Below are 23,364 nucleotides of genomic sequence, written 5' to 3'. Positions count from 1 at the left end.
TCTCTCTCTCTCTCTATATATATATATATATATATATATATATATATATATATATATATATATATATATATATATATATATATATATATATATATATATATATTAAATCGATAACAAGGGTATGATTTTGAATATTTATAAATGTTCCCTAATTAAAATAATTGACATTTAAAACTCTAACTAGAGCCGAAATTTTTGCCTGAAGTTAAAGTATACATAAATCTCATCGTGCCCTCTGAGATTTGTTTATGTGATGGTAAATTTCGTAGAACTGGTCTTATAGTGCATATGTGCCTCGAAGCATCTTGCATAAGTTTAACGCCTCAAAGGGCTGGAACTCAATTTTATGAGTAAAGATAACATTTTAAGGAGAGGAGAAAATTCTATATCGATTCTCAAAGGATATTTTGGAACGGCAGAGTTGCTTTCATTTAGTTAACTTTGCCGCCTTCGTGAGCATGATTGATGATTAAGTGCAAAGTCTGAGAATTAAAAATTATAATTAGACACTGTGTAGTTTAGAAAATTAGGTTTCTCTGGAAACACGTACAAAAGACAAATTTCATAAACTTTGTTTCAAACTAAAGTTGTTTACATTTGTTGTCGAGTGTTTCCAATGTTTTAAACATAACTTAGTCAGGAAATTTTGTAAATGATCTCTCGAGCAAGCACATTCAAAGTTTATCGATTGGAATTGCTCTTTTTATTATTATTATTAAAGGCTATTCTCAGTTTACATTCTTTGTCAGAATACCTGCGTTCTGCTCCCGGTTTTTAAATTGCTGTAAAAAACAATGACAAATAAAAGTAAATATAAAGTTATCATACTTCCGCTTTTTAATTGTTGCCAAAAAATAACAATGAATAAATGAATTATTAGAAGATTTTGAAATAACTTGAGGATCATGCACAAATATGAACATTTCTTATGTCTATAAAAGTAATTGAGATGTGCTTCCACCCTTAAAATTAGTTTTTCAATTAGTGTTATAACCAATAATATATTAGAAGAAGAATTTAACAAAATTCCACCAGTCCTGGAGAAATAATGCTCCTGTTGGAACTATTAAATGGAATCCGCACGTTTTTTAATTGTTTTTGCTGCAAAACGTTTGTTACTCGTACAATCATCTCAAATCGAGAGTTAGTTTAATACTTTCATTAATATGAATCTCCATATTTCGAGAACTGTTGTGATAACAATAACAAAAGTAATAATAAAACTAGTAATAACATAACGCTGAATTTTATAGGAGCAGGGTGCAAATTATTATTATATATACAGTTGAGGTCCTTATAGACATAACTCTAAAAGAAAGGGATTTGGTTTAAATTATGATTTTTTTTCTAAAAAGTAGAAACATGTAGTTTTAAAAGACATCAATGAATAAAATGAATACAAGAGAACCTACATATTTGTATAGTGATCAACTGTTTTAGCTGATTTTTCAGTTTAACTTGTTTGAAAATTACGAAGTTTGAATTGTCGTTAAGCTCCTTTTAAATATTTTAAAAATAAAAGTTAGGCACTGTAAAATGCTTTTTTTAAATAAAAATAATATATTTTTCAAAATTATTTTGAGGTTTTGGATTAGCTAACTTAAATCCGACCGGCACCATATGGGAGCTTTATGCATGTGTACCTTAAGCAACTACAGCTCTCTAAAATTTAAGCCTCATGCTACTCTTATCAAAAAGACAGATAAGATGTAAAGTTTAAAAAACATCATTTTGCGTTAGCAACCATGCGTTTAGCATAGACACTAACAAATCAGCGCAAAGCAGAAAACAATATATATTTTTTCCTATTGAAGAGAAAAAAAACGCAAATCTTCTAGCAGTACCATTTTCTGGCCCATCTTCTTTCTGAACAGTGTATAGTTAAATTGTGTTGGTGTGGATCAAGTCAACTAAAATGCATTAGAACAATAGGAACGGAGAAAGCGAAAATATTTCTGAAAAAACTAAAAAAGGAACAAGAAAAAGCCCGATTTGGTTCAAAAAAGTTCCCAAAAGAAAAGCGTTAAGTGCGTTTAATCCTAGTACATTTATCGAAAAATTGTCGCGACTTTTAAAAATTGAGTTTGAGAAAGCTTCCGATTTTTGACACGTGCAAAATTTCTCTACCTTTTGTAGTAGTTCAACAAGCATTAGCAATTTGTATATATCCACCACGGTTTCCACACTAAAACCGTTTTAACGTTTAATGATCAACTCCAAGAATAATTTCCTTGTCTAATGTACATACAAAATTCAGCTTCATGTTTTAGCTGTGCAGTACATCTTATGCTTAATCGTAAATCTAGTAATTAACTGCTGTGCAGTTTTCAAAGAACTGCTAAATTTATTTAAAATATTGACTAAAGTTAATTCTAATTTATGATGTAATTTTATTTTCTGTTATGCCAGTCCAGAACTTGGCAGTCCGTATTAAATTCATCAAACTGTATTTTTAACTTCTCCAAGAGTAAATTATTATTGAATTAAGCAATAACTTTCCAACAGCGTTTGATTTTTAATAATGAAGTTTGATTAAAATTAAGGGCTATTTTAAATTACTCATTAAACTTGTAATTTTTTTTTTTTGAAATTTTTGAATAAATTTGAAAATTTATACACATATTTCCTAGATTAAAAACACAAGTCGTGTGATGCTGTTATGAGAGATTAAATGCCTTGTTTAGTGGAAAATTTTTAATCATAAAACTTCTGTGGTCATTTTAGGACAAAACGAAACTTTTTAGTGTTATAACAATAAATTACGAAATGTTTTCAAAGATCATAACTACTGGGGCTAAAAAAAACAAATAAAAAATAAATAAATAAACAAATAAAAGAAAGAAAGAAAAAAGCAAAAAATCAGACATGCGCCTGATTTTAAAAACAAATAAATAAATCAAATAAAATTAAATCTGTATAAACAATAAATGAATAAGATAAAAAAAGGAAAGAAATAGTTTTCAACGGTGGACTTTGCGGTACATTTCAACGATGATTTTTTTTTTTGCAATTCTAAATATGGTGTCATTTAATTTCTCAAAATCTTTTACTTTTTTAATAGTTTACTGAATTTCAGAAAAAAGAATTAAATTTACAATAGTGCACTTGATTTCAAAAAGAAAAAAAAACCATTTTCCAATGGTACATTTAACAGTAAAATAAATGTATGCACTTTTTCTCTAAAACAATCAAAGAAATTTACCAACTACACAACAGAACTTGATGTCATTTCATTTTTTTAGCAATGCCCAGTAAAAGATTACGTGAAATGCATTCATTTCGGAAAGATTTTCAACGAGTAATTGTTTTCTTCCATGTCTTTTTTAATCTATTTTAAATTCTTTTTCGAAAGATAATTTGAATATCTTTGGGTACAGGGGGAAAGAAAGGAAAGAAAAAATAGTAGGAGTAACATGTCTTTTTTCAAAGAGATTTAGACTCTGAAAATATACTCATTTCTTTTCCTTTTGGAAAATGCTAATTCCACTGAATAAGTATGCAAGCTCATTGATTCTTTCAAAGAAAAATATGAATGAAATTAATTCCGTTAAAATTAGAGAAAGATCCGCAGCTGAAAAGCAAATGTATGAACTTTGAAATTAAATGGCGAACTTCCTGTTAAACTGATCACGAAGAGGTAATAATCATTATTACAGTGCACCTGAATCGTTAATAGAACGTAATCCAACATATTAGTTTTTTATTTCAAATTAGGTTTAATTACAGGGTAAAGGGGGGTGGGGAGTGAGTCTATGGGGTAAAGTATGGCTACATTGAAATACACATACTTTCTAATTTTTAATTAAGATATTTAGTTAGGGTTAGTTGGAATAAATAATACCCATTTTGAGAAAAGTTCGTTTTTGAAACCTTATACAACAGTTTTGAAAAAAAAAAAAAAAAAAAAAAAAAAAAAAAAAAAAAAAAAAAAAAAAAAAAAAACGAAAAAGACTCATTGTCTTATTTTATCTTGGACATTATTAATAAAGAAAAGTTTATCATTATTTTTGAAAATAATGCTTTACATATTCTTAACGATTATATATTTTTTAAAAATCATATGGGTGTCCCAGTGTCCCACTTACTTCTTATGGGGAAAGGGGGTCACTCCCATTTTATTTCAATTTAAATCAAGCAAATATAAAAAAGGGGAACATGGTTTTACTTGACAAAGTATAAAAATTTTTAGTATGAATTATTACTTTGTAAGTGCATCCATTTATGAGATACTAGTGGTACCCGCACGGCTTTGCCCGTAGTAGAAAATTAAAAGGTCATTTAGTTCACCTCTACATTTACAAATAATAGATGATGAATTTCTCGCTAATTGGCTATGTTTATTTGTTCGCTCCTGTACGGTTCCACGTTATGATAATTTCATAATTTACTCTTCCACGTTATGATAATTTGCTAGGTAAAATGTTCTTGAAATTGGAATAGAAAAAGAATAAAATCGAATTTTTGAGAAATTGCTTCGAGGTGCACACTTCAATGATATAAACTAATTTTGTGCCAAAGTTCATGAAAATCTGCCGAACGGTTTAGGTGCTCTCATAGAGATCCAGAGATCCAGCCATCCAGACAGAGAGTTATTCCGATATCCATACAGAGATACTTTGAGCTTTATTATTGGTATAAAGATTTATTATCCTTTGGATCTGCATGACGGATCATTTTAAAACAAACAAACAAACAAAAAAAAAAAAAATCTGTGGAACAATGAAAGTTCATTATTGCTTATTTTATTTTTACATGTAAAGGTGTGTTGAATAAACGTAATACAGTTAGTTGATAAAGATAAATTTTGGTAAATTAGCCAAAACTATGAATTGAAAAAGAAACTGGAAGCACTAAATGGCTGCGTCTAACTAAAGTGGGCTAAAAAAGAACTATTATCACTTCATCATCAGTAATAATTCCAACATCACCTGCACCAGGCCAAGTGTAACTAGCACTTTTTTAAATTTGTACAGTCAACTTTCAACATTATACTTACATAATATTTTACGGATGGTTTTCTTTAATGCAAGTTCCAAAAATTCATAATCAACAGCTTTAGCAGTTTTTGAAGCTGAACTATCAATTCCTTCTAGGCCATCATAGTTGTCTTGTATTTCACTAATACAAATATTTCATCAGAGTTGCTTTTGATTTTAAAATCCTCACTATTATGGGGGGCACCACTTACCACATAGTGGTTTAAACCACTTAGCTCTTATAGTGAAAATTTGAGAGGTAAGTGTTACCCCTCCCCTTAAATGAATCGCTGATTTTGAAAAGGCGTAAGTCACGAGTAATTGATTTTGAGAAAACTTGATAAAATCGTTTATCTCAAGTTACAAATATTGTTATTATAAATCTATAGTCGTCGTTCCAAAGGCAGTGCTTTTGCATATGTTTAGGGAAGTTTTGGTTGATTTCCGATTTAATTTGGATCAAATACCGAATTTACAAATTAGATGACTTACGCCCTTTTCAAAATCAATCGGTTTTTGGCAATAAAAAATTTTTACTTTGCCCTTATTTTAAAAATATTTTAATTGTATAAATATTACACATTTTTTTTCTAAACTACATTTCATCGTCGCCGCTGGCATTGTCAGGAGCCGTGGTTTTCCAAGAGAGGATCCTTTTGTAGAATCCATGGAGTTATTCGGGAATGTGAGGAAGGAGCTTTCTAATGTCAGTCAACTTCTTTTCATTGATGGGCACCTTATCTGTGAGTGTATGCTAGCGTAGTTGGTAGATCGGGGATATTCTTGACTTTCAGGTGTTTATAACTGTTAGCATAAAATATTATTTTATTTTATTTTTATTCTCGGTCCACAGCCGATAATTTAAAGAAAATAATTTAAAGTTAAGTGTACCTACTTTAAGCCCAGTCTGGTAAAAGTAAGACCTTGTCAACTAGTTGGTGCTAACACTTCAATCGACGATTCCCCCACGCCATAATTAATGGCGACTGTTTACTGAAACCATCGGAGATTGCATGTCTCGATGTGTCGATTCAGAAAAGTTGAGTTGTCTCCTAATCGACTCGAATTAATTCCACTCGTTGACCGCACGTGCTATGGAGAGGAGTACGAATATTCGCGGCAGTGGAATATGCAAATGAGTGATGGTCGAAGTAGAAGTTAGTGTGGTGACGTCATCGAGGCATGGAATCTCATTGGTTGATAAAACATATATATTGTGGCGAGTGGCAGCAAGCGATCACTCTCGTCTTCTCTTCTCTCAACGATCCCCAGTTGTTGTGTTTGATCGTGAAGCCTAGTCCGGCTCACGTGTGGGGGGGTTTTTTCCCCGCGATGCTAGCGGGGGGTTTTTTTGGTATGTGATATTTAATCTTCCAAGTCCTGGAATTAGTGAGTCCAGGTGAAGAACCAGTTGTGTTGTGTCCGGCCAATTAAAATGTCGGGAAAGTGAGTTCCACGTGTCTACCTGTGATGTTCACCGATCTACGAATTGTGCAATGTTGCCTGTTCAGTACGGACATTCCTGAAGTGTGATTCGGCGGACCTTTTGTGAGTCTTCAAGCTGATCCTTCGGAGTGGCAAGCGATTGCATCGACGTTTTGGTGACATTTTTCTTTATTTTCTGGAACCACTTTTGTTATGATATTTTGGGGGTGTATTTTATGGGGATGTTATTCTAGTCATATTTAATAAATGTATTTTTCTGAAACATGTTTTTTGCTTGTCTCCAACTTGACATTACACGGCCAGTTAATGTTGGCTTAGTTTAAATATCTTAACTTTTGGATTTTAAACTTAATTTAATTTATGCCAACAGAGTGGTAGCAGAGCTCGGTCGAATGTCATTTTAGTTGGAGACAAATTTGCAAAAGTTTTCAGAATAATGGAAAGGGACTATCGAAACATTAAGAAACTTAACTCCTGCAATTGGGCAACATGGTCGAAAAATATGAAAATGGTACTGATAGAAAGAGATTTATGGGAATTAACCCAAACAAAATTAGAAGAAGGTATTTCGGCAGAATTAAAGAAACGGAGGGGCCAAGCAGTGGCGATTATTTACCTCAACATAGAGGATGAGTTAAAACAACTAATAGATGATTTAGACGATCCATATGCTGTATGGACGTCATTGAAATTGAATTTTGAACCTCCGTCTTTAGCCCGTGTTGCCGGATTGTGGGAGGAGTTTTTTTCTAGTAGAATTAATGAAAAGGAAACTATTGGAATGTTCGCGGCTCGATTGAAGTGTTTGCTCCGACAGTTGGAGGAGAATGCCTATAAAATGGATGAGAAATTAAAGGGATTTCAACTAATACGTAGTTTAGATCAAAATTTTAGGGGAATAGTACAAAATATTTATAGATGGGATGAAAGTAAATTTAACTTTTCAAATGTTTTGGATGAACTTTTAGCAGAAGAGGGGAGATTAAAATTTTTAGGAAATGAAAATTTTGGAAATAGTAGTTCAGGTGTTAATGCTTTTTCTGTTCAAAATAAACACCAGACTGGGCGGAAAGTTGAAAATGTAAATAAATTTGAAACGAGAGTTTGCTTCACATGTGGGAAAAAGGGGCATATTTCGGCTCGGTGTTGGAGCAGAAAACCAAATAATCAAAATAAAGGTAATCGTAATTTTTCAAAACAAAGTAATCCCCCTAAGGCTGGAATGTTTTGCACCATCAGTAAAATATCAGGAGTGCAGGCCAACAACACAAATTTGAAGGAGGAAATACCAGTATTTTTACTGGATACAGGTGCCACGGCACATTTCTGTAAAGATAGGGACCTATTTTGTGAATTGAGGCCTGTTAAAAATACAAAAATGGAAGTAGCTGTGGGCAATGTAAATAGTCAAGTCGAGGGGGTAGGGAAAATTGTTTTCGAAATTAAAACAGATGGTAAGCTAGTAACCATCACATTGAATGAGGTCTATTATGCTCCAACACTTAGACGAAATTTGCTTTCCGGATCCAGGATAGACAGTCTTGGTTTTTCATTAAGGTGGTATCCTGGTAAAATATGTATTTTTAATAATGATGGTATCAAACTTTTTTCTGCATTTTTAATTGATAAATTGTACTTTGTAAAACCCACCTCATTTTTAAGTAATCAAAGTAGTGACTCACCACCAAATGTAAATGTAACCGAGGTCAAAGGATTAGACCTGGAGTTGTGGCATGAACGGTTTTGCCATATTAATTATGACAGTATCTTGGAAACTGAAAAGAAAAACTGTGTCAAAGGACTTAATATAAAAAGTAGAAACCGGCCAGATTGTGAGCCTTGTATTATTGCAAAGAAAAGAAGGTGTTCATTTAAGCCCACTCCAGGGATAAGGTCTAAACGAAAACTTGAGCTTCTTTTCATGGATCTAGCAGGGCCATTTCCGGTGGAGTCACTAGGGGGGAAAAGATATATTTTTTCCATAATTGATGATTTCTCAAGGAAGTCCACTATTTACTTTCTAAAGTCAAAAGATGAAGCTTTTGAATATTTCCTTAGATACCAGAGGCATGTAGAGAGAGCCCTCAACAAGAAAATTTTGGCCATAAGGTCTGATAATGGGAGGGAATTCACAAATTCTAATTTTGAGACCCACTTAATTAAAGAAGGCATCAGCATAGAAAGAACCAACCCTTATACTCCCGAACAGAACGGGGTAGTAGAAAGATACAATTTGACATTAATGAATGGGGTTAGGGCAATGCTGAAAGACTCTGGACTAAGGGAAGAATTTTGGGCGGAAGCCGCCTTATGCTTCGATTATGTCAGGAATAGAACAGTCCTAAAAGAAAGGGGGAAAACCCCATTTGAGCTGTTCTGGGGAAACAAGCCCTCAGTAAGGCATTTTCGGAGGTTTGGATGTATTGCCTACAGAGGCATGCCAAAACAAAATCTAAAGAAATTTGACTCGAGAAATAAGAAAGGCATAATGGTGGGCTACGCAACCCAAGCAAAAGGGTACAGAATTTGGGACCCAGAGCTAAAGAAAATTTTTGAAACTATCAATGTGGACTTCAGGGAAAATTTAATTTGGGGGAAATCAAACTTGAATGAGAATGTAGACAATGATGATGATTATTCTTTTATTAAACCTATGAGTGAAGTTCTCTTAGATAAAGAGATAGATGAATTAAAGGCTCCCACCCCTTGTGAGGAAATTGAATGGGTGAGGGATGCAGTAAAAAGAAAGAAAGGGGACCGTACTGATATCTACTACTATGAAAAGGGAAATAAAACCAGGTTAAGGTCACCCAATGATGTAGAAAAATATTGTAAGAAGAATAACATTGTTTACAATCCTGAACTATTTGATTTCAAAAGTAAAAATGTACCTTATAATCCTTTGTTTGATATTTTTAATTCCCCTAAGGAACAAATGGAACCCGAGCCAGAGGCAAATTTGTCGGAAGTGCTAATTCCCCAAAACTATAATCAATGCTTGAAAACCCCAGAAGTAAAACATTGGCAAGAAGCCATGTCAGAAGAAATGAAAGTGATTCAAGAAAGGGGGGTGTGGCAGTTAGTTCCCCAGCCAGTTGGTAAACCAGTACTTGGTAATAAGTGGGTCTATGACTTGAAGAGAAATGCTAAAGGGGAAATTGCCAGGTTTAAAAGCAGATTGGTTGCGATGGGAAACAGGCAGGTGGCAGGACAATCGTATTCTCAGGTTTTCTCCCCAGTTATCAATTTCTCCCTGATCAGAATGTTTTTCTCAATTCTGGTGATATTCCTGGGTTGGAGCCATTTTCAATTAGACGTAAAAAACGCATATCTTTATGCTGATTTGCATGAAGAAATCTATATGCGACAACCACAGGATTTTGTAATCCCGAAAAAAAGAGGACTGGGTATGCCGTCTAAAGAAATCGCTATATGGCCTCCATCAATCGGGGAGAAATTGGTACCTGGAAATTGATAGGGTTCTCCAAGGTCTGAATTTTTTGAAATTTAAATGTAGTAACTGTGTTTATACAAGAAACAGAAATGTGTTTTTATTGATGTATGTAGATGATATAATAATTTTTGGAAAAAATGAAATCATAATTCAGGAAACAATTCAGGATTTATCAAAACATTACGATATTAAAGAATTAGGGAGAACTAAAAAACTATTGGGGGTAGAATTTGAAGAAATCAATGGGGGAATTTTTATACACCAAAATTCTTACATTAAGACAGTTTGTGAAAATTTTGAAAAGTATCAATACCCATACTCGACCCTCCCAATAGCGAAAGGTACAATTTTGTCTTTAGGTGATTGTCCAAAAACGGACCAAGAAATAAAAGAAATGGAGAAAGTACCTTATCGCAATTTATTGGGATGTTTGTCCTATATAGCAGGGAAAACTAGACCGGATATTGCCTATACAGTTAATCTATTATCTCAATTTCAAGCAAATCCGGGTAAAAGACATTGGCAGTGTTTATTAAGACTTTTAGGTTATTTAAAATATACAAATTATTATAAATTAAGTCTATCTGCAATAAATGAAATTAAAATCAATGGTTTTTCTGACTCAGACTATGCTGCAAATAGGGACGATAGGATTTCGATGGGGGGAATTATTATTTACATTGACAAAGTACCTATTATCTGGCGAACATTTAAACAAAAGTGTGTTTCATTGTCCACCATGGAAGCTGAGTATATCTCTTTGACAGAAGCAGCAAAAGAGGTGGTGTGGTTAAAAAGAATTTTAGAAGAAACATCACATTTTGAAATAGCTGGATATAAATTTACCGGGTCTATAATTAATTGTGACAATATAGCTGCAATAGAATTTTCAAATTCCCCTATAGAAAATTCCAGAACAAAGCATATTGATGTCAGATATCATTTTTTGAGAAACTTAGTAGAGGAAAATACATTTGAATTAAAATATGTGAAAAGCGCAGAAAATCCTGCGGATACGTTTACCAAGCCTCTGACTCGGGGTACATTGAAAAAAATGTGCAAACTCATTTTTGGTAATTATGAAAATGTAAAAGTTTAATATTCAAGTGTGTAAATTTTTCAATGTTTCTCAAAAGTGTTTAAAATTTTTTTTTAAATTGTTGTTTGAAATATGTCAGTTTTCATGTCGTTTGAAGTGTATCGTGCTGTGTAACCGAGAAGGGGGGAATTTGTTAGCATAAAATATTATTTTATTTTATTTTTATTCTCGGTCCACAGCCGATAATTTAAAGAAAATAATTTAAAGTTAAGTGTACCTACTTTAAGCCCAGTCTGGTAAAAGTAAGACCTTGTCAACTAGTTGGTGCTAACACTTCAATCGACGATTCCCCCACGCCATAATTAATGGCGACTGTTTACTGAAACCATCGGAGATTGCATGTCTCGATATGTCGATTCAGAAAAGTTGAGTTGTCTCCTAATCGACTCGAATTAATTCCACTCGTTGACCGCACGTGCTATGGAGAGGAGTACGAATATTCGCGGCAGTGGAATATGCAAATGAGTGATGGTCGAAGTAGAAGTTAGTGTGGTGACGTCATCGAGGCATGGAATCTCATTGGTTGATAAAACATATATATTGTGGCGAGTGGCAGCAAGCGATCACTCTCGTCTTCTCTTCTCTCAACGATCCCCAGTTGTTGTGTTTGATCGTGAAGCCTAGTCCGGCTCACGTGTGGGGGGGTTTTTTCCCCGCGATGCTAGCGGGGGGTTTTTTTGGTATGTGATATTTAATCTTCCAAGTCCTGGAATTAGTGAGTCCAGGTGAAGAACCAGTTGTGTTGTGTCCGGCCAATTAAAATGTCGGGAAAGTGAGTTCCACGTGTCTACCTGTGATGTTCACCGATCTACGAATTGTGCAATGTTGCCTGTTCAGTACGGACATTCCTGAAGTGTGATTCGGCGGACCTTTTGTGAGTCTTCAAGCTGATCCTTCGGAGTGGCAAGCGATTGCATCGACGTTTTGGTGACATTTTTCTTTATTTTCTGGAACCACTTTTGTTATGATATTTTGGGGGTGTATTTTATGGGGATGTTATTCTAGTCATATTTAATAAATGTATTTTTCTGAAACATGTTTTTTGCTTGTCTCCAACTTGACATTACACGGCCAGTTAATGTTGGCTTAGTTTAAATATCTTAACTTTTGGATTTTAAACTTAATTTAATTTATGCCAACAATAACTGTTGTAGGATATCCCAGGTGTTGAAAAAATAATAAATCAACACCTCAATCAATATAAATGGGGTGAAATAAGGATCCCAGGTGTTGAAGAATCAAACACATACATCTTGTTGGAACTGACGGAGAATAAATCGTGATGATCACACTTCTGGATCCGGCTGGTCTTTTTCAAAGGGACGCAGGATTTCTTATAAAACTCTGGCTACCATTGACTGAAATCTTTAACTTATTTGGGGCATAGCACCTTGACAGTGAAGGGATCCTTTCTGGCAGCCAGAATCATTGCATGATGTTCAGGGACGTAGACCTTTTCTCTGCTGGAATAGTGGTACGTTTTCGTGGGAAATGATTTAATATGCTCCACACCATTCGGTTGATTTCAATGGTTTAAATCTCGAAATTTGGTTACGGAGCTTGAGCGCGCAGTTCTTTTGAAGTGTCTCCTCTTCTTAACAATCCCTGTAAACGCCTTAGCTTCTTTTCGGAGACGCTGTGAAGACTGAGAAAAACCTTTTGACAAACAGGTACCTTTTGGGAGCCCTGCATGACATGATAGCTGAAAGTGGACTGCCTCACTCGTGGTTCTCTTTTCTGGGGTTTTTTTTAACCTTCATGGTGATCAACGATGGACTGAAGGAAGACGTCTTGTATTGTCTTTTATTTCATAGAGTACAGATTAGCAAGGACACCGTCATGTTTCTCTGGAGGAGATGAATCAAAGCATGTTTCTGACTACTTTTTTACGTTTTTTTAATCTACTTCGTCCATCAATAATGTTTAAAAAAATTACGTAAACCAAAACAACATATGTAATGACGATGCAATATTGGTAAAATAATGATGCAGTACGACAAAATAATGACGGAAGATTACCCACTACAGTTCATAAAACACTGTACCATAAAAGAAACAAAAAATATTACCTTGCACAACCAGCGACATCTATTAGAATTGTCAATGAGTTTGAAAAGGGCATAAGTTCAATGACTAACCCCCTTTTCAAAGTCATCACAAATTTTCCCTCCATTTTTCTCAATTATTATTCATACAAACTTATGCCGTTTTTAATCTCATTTAGTAGGTTTACTACCACAATACCGTTTCCCATTATTATCACGATTTGTCAAAAATGGTGACTTACGCCCTTTTCAAAATCAGCGATTCAAATATTCATTAACAATATTTTATGCAAAATTTCTTGCTGCAGTATTCCCTTTAAGTTAATCTATATACGAAATTTTAATGATTATAAAAAAAAATAATTAAAAACTAACCTGGAAACATTTTTTTGAAAAATGTTGCTTGAACTCACAAAACATATTTTTCAGATTTTTTTTTTTTTTGGACTAAGTTCTATGACCTAGAAAAGAATTCTACAAAACCCAAATATATGCAAAACCAATCAATGTGATGATCAATGTATATGACAGTATCAGTGTAAAAAGTATGGAAACTATATCCATGGTTCAGTTTTAGAGGGTTGACCCACTTCCCCCAAACATCCTTATTCTTTTTGGCCGACGATAATTAAGATTATAGCAAGTATCTATGCTGGCAACAAGCTAAATGATTGAAGAATATTTATATGTTCGCTCCCCCCCCCCCCATATGAAACCTTTTTTTTAGCTGTTGATAAACTTCTTTCTTTAATTCTTATTGACAGTCGCAAGCTATAATTTTTAGTACAGATTGAAAGTGGATTATTTCGAGAATAAATCTCTACAGAAAAGTAGGAATAAATTTGAAGATTCTATTTATTATGAGGGATTTTCCGGGGTAAGACAAACTATGTTTACAGTTAGGTTTTGGTTATTGTTGCATAACGATGATTTCATGTCTCTCTCAGTTAACGTTTCTTAAAGATTAACGCTTTATATTTTGTAATAAAAAGACAAAATAAACATTTTTCTAATTTAATAACCTTAGGAAATATTTTTAGCACTAAAAGAGCAATTTCTATTACAATTTCAGTTTTTTTTACTGTAGTTTAGATTAAAAAGATAAGAAGAATGAAAAAAAAAAAAAAAAGAACGTTGATTACTGTTGACATTATTTCTTTAACTATTATATAACAGGTAAGAAATATATTTTTTTGAGCATTTGTACCTTCAAGTGAAACCAGAACACATTTTTTTCACTTTATCCTTATTTCAAAATCAAAATTTATACATTTAAATATACACCAATTTTTGTAGTAGCCCTACTTTACACCCCCCCCCCGCTCCATAGGGGATAGTGGGGCTCAAAAAATATTTTAAATGGGTCACTCAGAGAAAACCAGCTATAAAAATTAAAATTAAACAGTTCTGTTTCACGGTCATTTTATACAAATGCAATCTAAATAAAATGCATCATAAGTTTCGTTAAAGTAAATTTAGTTTAAATTAAAGCTATTTCTAAAAATAACTTGATATTAGACCTATTAACACTTATCTGACCTCACTTGCTCTGTAATTGTTTAGTGCGTGGTTCAAGCTTTTTAAATATAACCAAAATATAAAAGAATAACCGTAAGCAAAAAAGTTATTGTGTTAAAAAAGTAAACAACTCAATTTCAAGGCTGAATTTAATCAAACATAGATTTGTGGATTTTTTTTTAAACCTTTAAAAACGTTAAAAAGGTTTTACAGATTTTCAAGACTTTTTCTGATTTAAGTACATGAGCGTTTTAGTGAGTTCTTTTTAACATGTAGGGTTAGTTGAAGGGAAAGGAAACAGTATTTTAATGATTCAAATTTATATGTTTCTTTTTCTTCTGGATCAATTGAAAGAGAAAGAGATTCTGTATTATGTCCAAGATTACACTCGCTGAGAGTAACTGGTTATGAAAAATTTGATTTTATGACTTTCTAAGCAAATGAAGTAATGCTTCCTTACACCCCAGAGTCTGGGAGTAAATGAATTCATTTGTAACTTAAATGGGAAATATGAAAAAAAAAGTCAATTTATTTCAGAGCGAGCTTACTGTAAATTATTTTTATATATAATTAGCCGGACAATACTGTTGATTTTAAAAAAAGTGAAAATGAAACCGCACATCGAATGTTTTTCAAACGAAAAAAAAATCTTTGTTTAAAAATGAAGTGGGTAGAGCGTGATATGTTTTTTGTCTCTCTCGTGAAATATTTAAAAAAGTGTTGCTTTGTAATATGCATAGGTGCGCATAAAGGGGGGGGGGGGGGCAAGTGGGGGCTCAAGCCCCCTTATAAATCAGCACTTTCTTCTTTTTAGTACTTTTTTCTTTGGTATAGCGTAAGAACATTTCTTCTCCAGCCATTAATGAATAAGTTATTAAAAATGTCAAATTTTAATAGCACTAATCTGTACTGAAATCGACATCCATGGGGAAAATATCCTGCTAAACCCTATCTGATCCCCCCTTAAAATGTTGCATATGGGCACTCATGGTAAAATCTTTTAAAGTTCGTTTTGGTAATAATCGCCTCAAGTGTACACTTCATTCTGAATTTTTCTTTAAAATCGAAATAAAGAATGATGGTTGACTTCTTTTTTTTCTGAGATGTAGTATAGCGAGCAAATGTTTGGGGAACGGTGCCAAAAACGAATCCAAAGGATTTTTTTTTCTAAACTCTTCCACAATCAAACCCCAAAGAAACATCAATTACATCATGCTAACCTTTTCGTCCTCCTAATTAAATAATTTTGATTGAGGCGCGACGATGCATGTGAGCGAGTACACATTGTTTGCTTCGAGGGAGCGTTTGTCTTTGATGTGCTGCCCTCAGACAAAGGGATTCTCGCAGATTTCGAGGTCTGCCGACGGTGGCGGTAATAGGGGGTGGGGATGCTACTGCGCCCTCTAACGGACGTCGTATCACTGGATGCCGAAGAGTGCAATCGGTCGGTTTTCAGAGAGTGAAGGAGATCGTCGGTCACTGGATAGGAAAATTTTCAGGTAAGCCCACAGATTCATTCATGTAATTTCCTCTTATTTAATTTGAACGGTTTCTCTTATAATGTACCAAAGATTTTTTTTTTACCTCTGTTATTTTTTTACCTTATATTGATTGTTTTTAATATTTTTACCGAAAAAACGTTTATGGGATGAAAAGTATTTCTGAATACATTGAATTTTGTGCCAGTTGAAGTTTGTTTGGGAATTTTCGTTTTGAGATTAAAATATGTTACGTCGTCGCATCAAATTCAGATTGACATTGAAACTTTTGAATATATTAGACGTTTCTACATGTATTTCCTATTATCGGATACACTTTTAAGAATAATTAGAAACAAATGTAAACATAATGGTACTTTTAGTTAAGAGAAAAATGTGTGAAAATTTTTTATACATTTCGTCTCAATTTCTTGATAAGGAATAATTGCTCAAAAGATTATGTCGAAAATCTATTTATACATTATAACAAATGAGATAACTTTTAAACAGAGTAAAACTTTTTATCTGCTGGTTATATATTCATCCAGAATAAAAACTATATGTTTCAATATTGACTTGAGTGAGACGTCGTAGGTTGACTCACTACATTTTATTTAATCTCGATAATTTTTCCATGTCCAGTTTTCGGATTTTGTCTGATTTCATTGATTTAGTTGTAAACTTAAAATTTTTACAAACCTAGATATTCTTTTTTTTTTCTTCGTAAATTCAGTTTAGGGCAATTAATATTAGAACACACGGTTTAAATTACGGAATATTTTAATGTAGAAGATACATTGTAACTAGAAAATATTTTTGATAAAAATATATACGCGCAGCTTTATTGATATTCTTTATGCGATGCTAGTAATGTTGATTTTTCACTAACGTTTGTTTCAGAAAACTCAGCCGTTAGTGTGTGATTGTATCTGTAGTATATTATCAATAATTATGAATTTTTACCTGTCTCTTTTTAGAGTTAAGAATTTTTCTGTCAAATTTAAATGACTAAAACTAACTTCGAATTTTCATATGACTGAATAAAACTATCGATATCCAATATCTTAATCGAGATGTGATTATTAGAAGAAATATCATTTAAGGGTTTGACACATGCTTTAACATTGATAATCACAAAAAAACAAAAAGTTATTGAATAGTTTTGTAATAATTTATTTAATCTACGTATTAGTAGTAGACGTAGACACTACTCTACTTTTGGTCTTATTAGTTAATTACGGAATGTTTTGCAATTTTTAAAGATACAATTGTTTGTTAAATTTACTGAATTGCAAAACATTTTCAACCGGAATAATTGTTCTCTTTTGTTATCAAAGCTGTTAAACAAGGATGTTAAGCAAACTCGTAATTTTAAATTGTTCGATGTATTTGAAAGAGATACATGCATTATTGATTTATGTTTTAATTTTTGTGCATTCGATTTTAAAAAACATTAACTTCAAGACGATACACTTTAGTTGCAACTATTAGCTCGAGGCAAAGATTTGAAATGCAGTTTTTAATTAACGTTACTTGTGAATATTTTTTCTTCTTTCCGAATCGATGTAGGGGAATGTGGGGCAAAGTGAAATGGTTAAGGTGACTGATTGTTTTCAAAATGAATAAATCGAAAATTGGTTTTGAAAATTACAGCTCATAAAGAAGGAACATTCTATTTTATAATAAAAAATGTGCCGAAACAGTATTTTTTATTTTTGGCAGCAAAAAAAAAAAAAAAAAAAAATCTAAAAAAAAATCACTTTTTTTTTCATGCGGCCAAGTCAAAAATAAAATGTTTTTCTGATGAAATATTTTGTTTTCGATTATAAAACGTATTTTCGGGGGAAAAAAGGAAATAAAAAGTTGAATGAATAAATGAATAATAAAATGAATAAATCACTTAATATATGAAGAAAAATAAATCAGCGAGTAAAAGAATGAATGAATACGAAAATAAGTGATTGAATGAATAAGTGAATTACTGAATGAAGGAATGTAAATGAATTAATTAATAAATAAAAAACGGAATTGATTTATTTTAAATGATTGAGTAGAAAAAATGAAACAAACTATTTCACTTTGCCCCACCCACTTCGCCCGTACATATTTGACTAATTGTACAATTTATTTCAAATACAAATAAGCCTAATATTAATGAAATTAATACTGCATTGATTATTAGGAGGTCTTAATTAATATTTAAAATGTGAATAAAAAAAACTTTATCATTTTCTAGTAACAAAAAGAATTTGTGACTTACAACAAACTATTACAGTATTAATATAATTTTTTTAAAAATTGCCTGTATCACCAAATACTTTAATCTTCGGCGGTATTTTTTTCCTGACTCGAATAGACTACATATGGTACTATATAGTAAAAATAATACCAGATAGGCGGAGCTAATAGCAGAGAAAATATTTCACTTTTTTACTTTGCCTCGCTATTTCACTTTGCCCGATGTTCCCTTATTTGGTTTTATGCGTTCAGTTGTCAACATTGAAAAATACTTTCCTGTTGTAAGGGGAGCTGGGAAAAGGTTGGTCAGCTTTTCAAATTTTAAATTTTAATCTCATTAAAAAATTAAATTAGCAGTTTCATTTTCTACCATTAGTTTCATTAAATGTTTCTCAGCATCACCAAAATTAGAGAATGTCGACCCTCTCCGGTGATTTGCTGGAAGTATGCGATATTTCTCTGATATCTTTGGTACGTAGATGTTGATATTTGCCGGCTTATGTTGACATTTACCAGATTTTGGTACTTCATAGTAAAATGTTCAAAACTTTAAAATGTTTTAGCTGTTTTTTAAAAACAAGATAAAAGACCTGCACTAATTGGATTTGTTAATTAATTATAACAATTATGATACATTAACAGTTTTAGTTATTAAAAAATTCTCAGTATATCATTTCTGTATACATAAATTTAAATATAATAAACAGAAAAAGTAATACTAAAAAAAAACAGTAAGAACTACACATTATTCGTACATACAATGCTCACAGATAACTAATGATAGTTTTACGAACATTTAGGTGCGATGAATTTTTGAAGCTAAGCTGGTTGCTTTCGTTTATTAATTGGATTTTGTTTATTGATATTTAAATTTTTTTTAAAGTTTAGGACGTTATGATAAAAACGTTTTTGTTGGCTATTAAATATTTTTACTTATGCTTAAACGTTGACAGGTACGTAAAATTTTATTTAAAATAAATGAGCATATATTTTGTGTAGAATATGAAAGAAAATTTTAAGTGCATAAATTTGTTTTCTCCTTTATAAAGCATGCGTGAATAAGTGTACGCACCATGCACAAACTTCTAATTTAAAATGACAAATTTATTGCTTGTAATATATAAGAAATCACTTAATAAATAACTTCTGTATGTTGTGTAGATTTAATGAGATAAAATTGTCAATATTTTGAAAATGAATCACTGTCAAACACTTTCTGTATCAGTTCTCGACAAAATAGGACAAACATTATTATATTGTATTCTATTTTCCTTTTTCACTTTCCATAGAGTTTTAATGCAGTTTTAGATCCCAGATACTGAAAAAACTTCATTTTTCTTTACAATTGAATGTACAACCACTCTACGTTTACCATATTTTTATGTGTCTTAGAAACCCGTTTTGTTCAAAAAATATTGCTTTAACGCGGGTACATGAATATACGCATTCTGTTGAGTTATTTAAAAAACATTGATTAATTAATAGAAGTAGAAAGAAAAGTAGTTTAGGTTCCATAACATATTTTTATGCTTGAGAATATTTTGATGAATATTTGAAGCTAAAAGAGTTTCGACAGTTATCATTTATTCAAAAGAAATAGTACAATTATATGTCATCTGCTCTTAACTGTAAAAGTTAAAGCTGAATTTTTCATATGATTGTTTTTCGTTGACATTAATTTGTACTCATTTTCATTTTAAAGAGTCAAAGCAATCTGAATTAATGAGATTTTGATGCATACTCGTAACTTATTTAAATTTCAATCAATATTTGGTGGGAAAAAAATCATGAGATATTTTTATAACCATTTCTCTAGTTCGTCATTTGTAAAGGTTGTAATAAAGTTGTATTCTAAATTCTTTTAGTTATTGTTCTAAAAAAATAGTAAAAATTTACATAAATCACTAAATGAAGATATTATTTCATCGTTTCCCGGAATTTTTTAAAAATGGATGGCTATTGCTGTTATTGAAATAGTAAAGAAAAGACCAGTGTGTATTGTTTGGAGAGCATTGTAGATACAGTTTTTTTTTTCTACGTTCGGATGTTAATTATTAGTGATATATAGATGAAATATTTTTTACACTCCGTGGAAAAAATATTGTTTTGAACATATTTGAGATATTGTCTTAATACAGTTAGGGGACATCCACGAATGATGTAACTTTTTGCGGAGAGGGGGGGGGGTCGTAAAATGTGAAAGCTGTGACTAGAGGGAGTGAGGGGGCACAAGAAGGGTGGCATTACACTAGTTGGATGAAATAAAAACCTTTTTTGTTATAATATTTTTATGTAATGTAGCTTGTGTGTGATGTGGGATAAAGAGAAATGGGAAAGTAATGTGAATTGTCAGTTTGAAAAAAAAGAGGGGAGGAAAAAAGTCAAATATGTTCAAAAATAGTGGGACATTATTTATGGACAACCACATATGTAAATTCATATGATTTAATGTATTTAAAATAATATCTGTGTTTTTGGAACATTTTTTCCCATGGAACTAATAACTGATATTATGCTTTTAAATTGTATTTGCTTAAGTGATTAATCAATATTTATTCAAAAGGTTTATCATTTGAAAATGTAGAACTATAAATATTAAATGTTATCAACAGATTTTAATCTGCGTTTACGACTTATAAATGATTTCCTTTTTTAATTTCTTTGTTTCATTTTTGCGAATAAAGATGGAATAGAGATAGATCAGACGTGCAAGGGGAGCTTGGAAAGCATTGATATAACGGTTAAAGATGTTCTGTTTTAACTGTTTCATGATAGTTATTGCAATCAAACAGCTTTTTGCAACTGATTTCTTTAATAAGGATTCTGTACACAAGCTATTTATCTATAATGCGAATATTTCTGCAAAATTCCATGTGTTTTCCTACACGCATAAAATTTTTAGTTTTCTGAACCGGTTACACATCAAACATAAATACATTTTTCTTTACACTTTGCAAGTGCAAGCAAGTGTCTTGTTCCTGTATTCTTATTGGTTAGCCCTCTTTGGTATAAATACCTGTGTCCACTTGGTTCTTGTCAGTTCTCTCGCAACTTTTGGTTGTGTTGGTGAGCTTTCTGCACTGATGAAGAGGCTCCATAGTAGCCTTGAAATAGCTATATGCTGTATCTTCTCCAATATTTGTGCTTTATTTACGTTGTTTTTCACTTTAATCAAGTGCAAGCATATTTTAATTTTAACATCTACCAATTTCTATTTTATTTTCCCTGTCAGCTCTAAATTAGTGTTTTCTCTCAACTTTTTAAGAAGTCGATTATCTTTCCTTTTTTAACGTCGCAGTAAAAAAAAAAATAATTAAAAAAAATTGTAATTTGAACCACGTTATATACTTTTCCTTTCTCCTGGTAGAACTTTTTGAAATTTTCATACCAACCGTCATTACATTAACTACCAATGCATTAACCCGGAAATTATTACATTGCTATGTTAATTTGGTATAATTATATTACATGCAATGTTAATTTTTTACAATAGAAAGTCCGAAACTCATGCAAATTGGAACCACGTAGATCGCCTTTTCGAAATATTTGGGTTTTTGAAAATAACGAAGAAGCTTAGTAACAGCAAAAAAAAAAAAAAAAAAAAACTTTTGCTATCCTTGCCAGTAATGTAGTTTAATATAAATAATTGTTTCTTAACAAAATATTGTGGATGTGAAGGTAAAGTATTCACTTAGAGAAAAACCAAGCAAATGTATGAAAGCTTTTCATTAAACTACTTTACGATGACCTAAAGCAAATTAGTTTCTTGGATGATTTTAGTTTTTTAAACATTTATTTCATTTGTTAAAATTAAAACTTAGAAGTTTCAAGCAAGCATACGCTCAGGTAAAAGAAACGTAACTGTTAAAGTGTATGTTTTTTTAATGTTTTCCAAGCAGAGAGTTTATGTAAAAGTTTACTTAAAAATGAAACAAATAAAGTTGGAACTTGTGATCGAAAATGCATCAAAGAAAAGAAAAAAATGTTTTTTGAAGTTCAAAATGTGAAGGACAACCATAAGTTAAGAAAGACTCTTCTATCTCCTTCATTGTAAACATATAAATAAATAAATTAAAAACATAATAAATATTTTTAAAACGTATTCACAAACAGCTGAATCAAATCCCCTTGAGAGTCATGATTTTTATTATTTTTTTTTTTAACTTTAAACGCTGATTACAAATATACCTAAGACGTTCGAACCAAATTTCGTCTTACAAAAAAGTAATCAAATCTCTCGAGCAGAAAGAAAATTAAAGTTTCTGAATTTTTTTTGCCCCCCCCCCCAAAAAAAAAATTATGTGCAATATTGTTGTAATTACAATAGATTAAAAAAGAGCAAGATATATTTTTTAAAATCTTTGCTACGGCACAGAACAGTTTTTATCAGATATACTTTGTTTACCCACCCTTCCATTTCTTAGAAAAAAAAATGAGGGAGCTTTGGATTCTGACGCTTTATAAAAACATTATTCATTCAATTTATGCAACTAGTTATTTCCGATATCCAACTGAAAACTTAAGTTTCTAACCAAATATGTATTACAAAAAAAAAACTGCTTTATCGTTTAATAGAGGTCGCTTTAAGTGAATTTCGTTACCCTATGCCCTATATTGTTTACGAAAGTAATGGAAAAATTCCATTTCCATTACTTTTAAATTCAAAAAAATTTGTATTCAGTATTGGTAGGGAAACATTTTAAGATTTTTTTATTTAAAAAGAGAAGAGAAATTTAATATTTGATCTGGGAGATATTTTCCGTTGCAAATAAAACAGCTCTGGAATATTTTAATAACAATTCTTTGATATATTTCTTGATTCTTCGCCTTATGCGCCATTTTATTCCCTTAAAATCGAAAATGCATAAGACAAATCGTGATTTCTTTTGTAATGAACTCTAAAGAATAAGAATGAAGCCATGGTGGTTGTAGAAATTTTAATGTTGAAGAATTACTTCTGCGCAATAGTTCCATTGCACATATGAGATGAGTATAATAATGTGTTATTAAGTTGAAAGTCAACAATCTTAAATTGAATAGTTTGAATTGATTTCCTTAGAATTTCTAAAGGTCAAAGTAAAAGGTATATTAATTAAAAAAAAAAAAAACT

At 31.6% G+C, this 23,364-nt stretch overlaps 1 protein-coding gene across 2 annotated transcripts in view; it reads left to right on the top strand.

The window, feature by feature from the left end:
• LOC129235270 (heterogeneous nuclear ribonucleoprotein C-like) overlaps nt 1-23,364 on the top strand; it is a 353,914-nt gene that overhangs the window by 140,672 nt on the left and 189,878 nt on the right. Inside the window, exon 1 of one of the 2 annotated variants that reach the window (XM_054868984.1) lies at nt 15,941-16,037. The exons of the other annotated variant lie outside the window; for it this stretch is intronic. The gene's annotated coding sequence lies outside the window, so the exon portion shown is untranslated. Of the gene's footprint in view, nt 1-15,940; nt 16,038-23,364 lie in introns of those variants that run through there. 2 annotated transcript variants of the gene reach the window in all.

This window comes from Uloborus diversus, chromosome 2 (genome assembly GCF_026930045.1).
Source record: "Uloborus diversus isolate 005 chromosome 2, Udiv.v.3.1, whole genome shotgun sequence".
Lineage (NCBI taxonomy): Eukaryota > Metazoa > Arthropoda > Arachnida > Araneae > Uloboridae > Uloborus > Uloborus diversus.
This window is presented reverse-complemented; position numbering and strand designations above follow the sequence as displayed.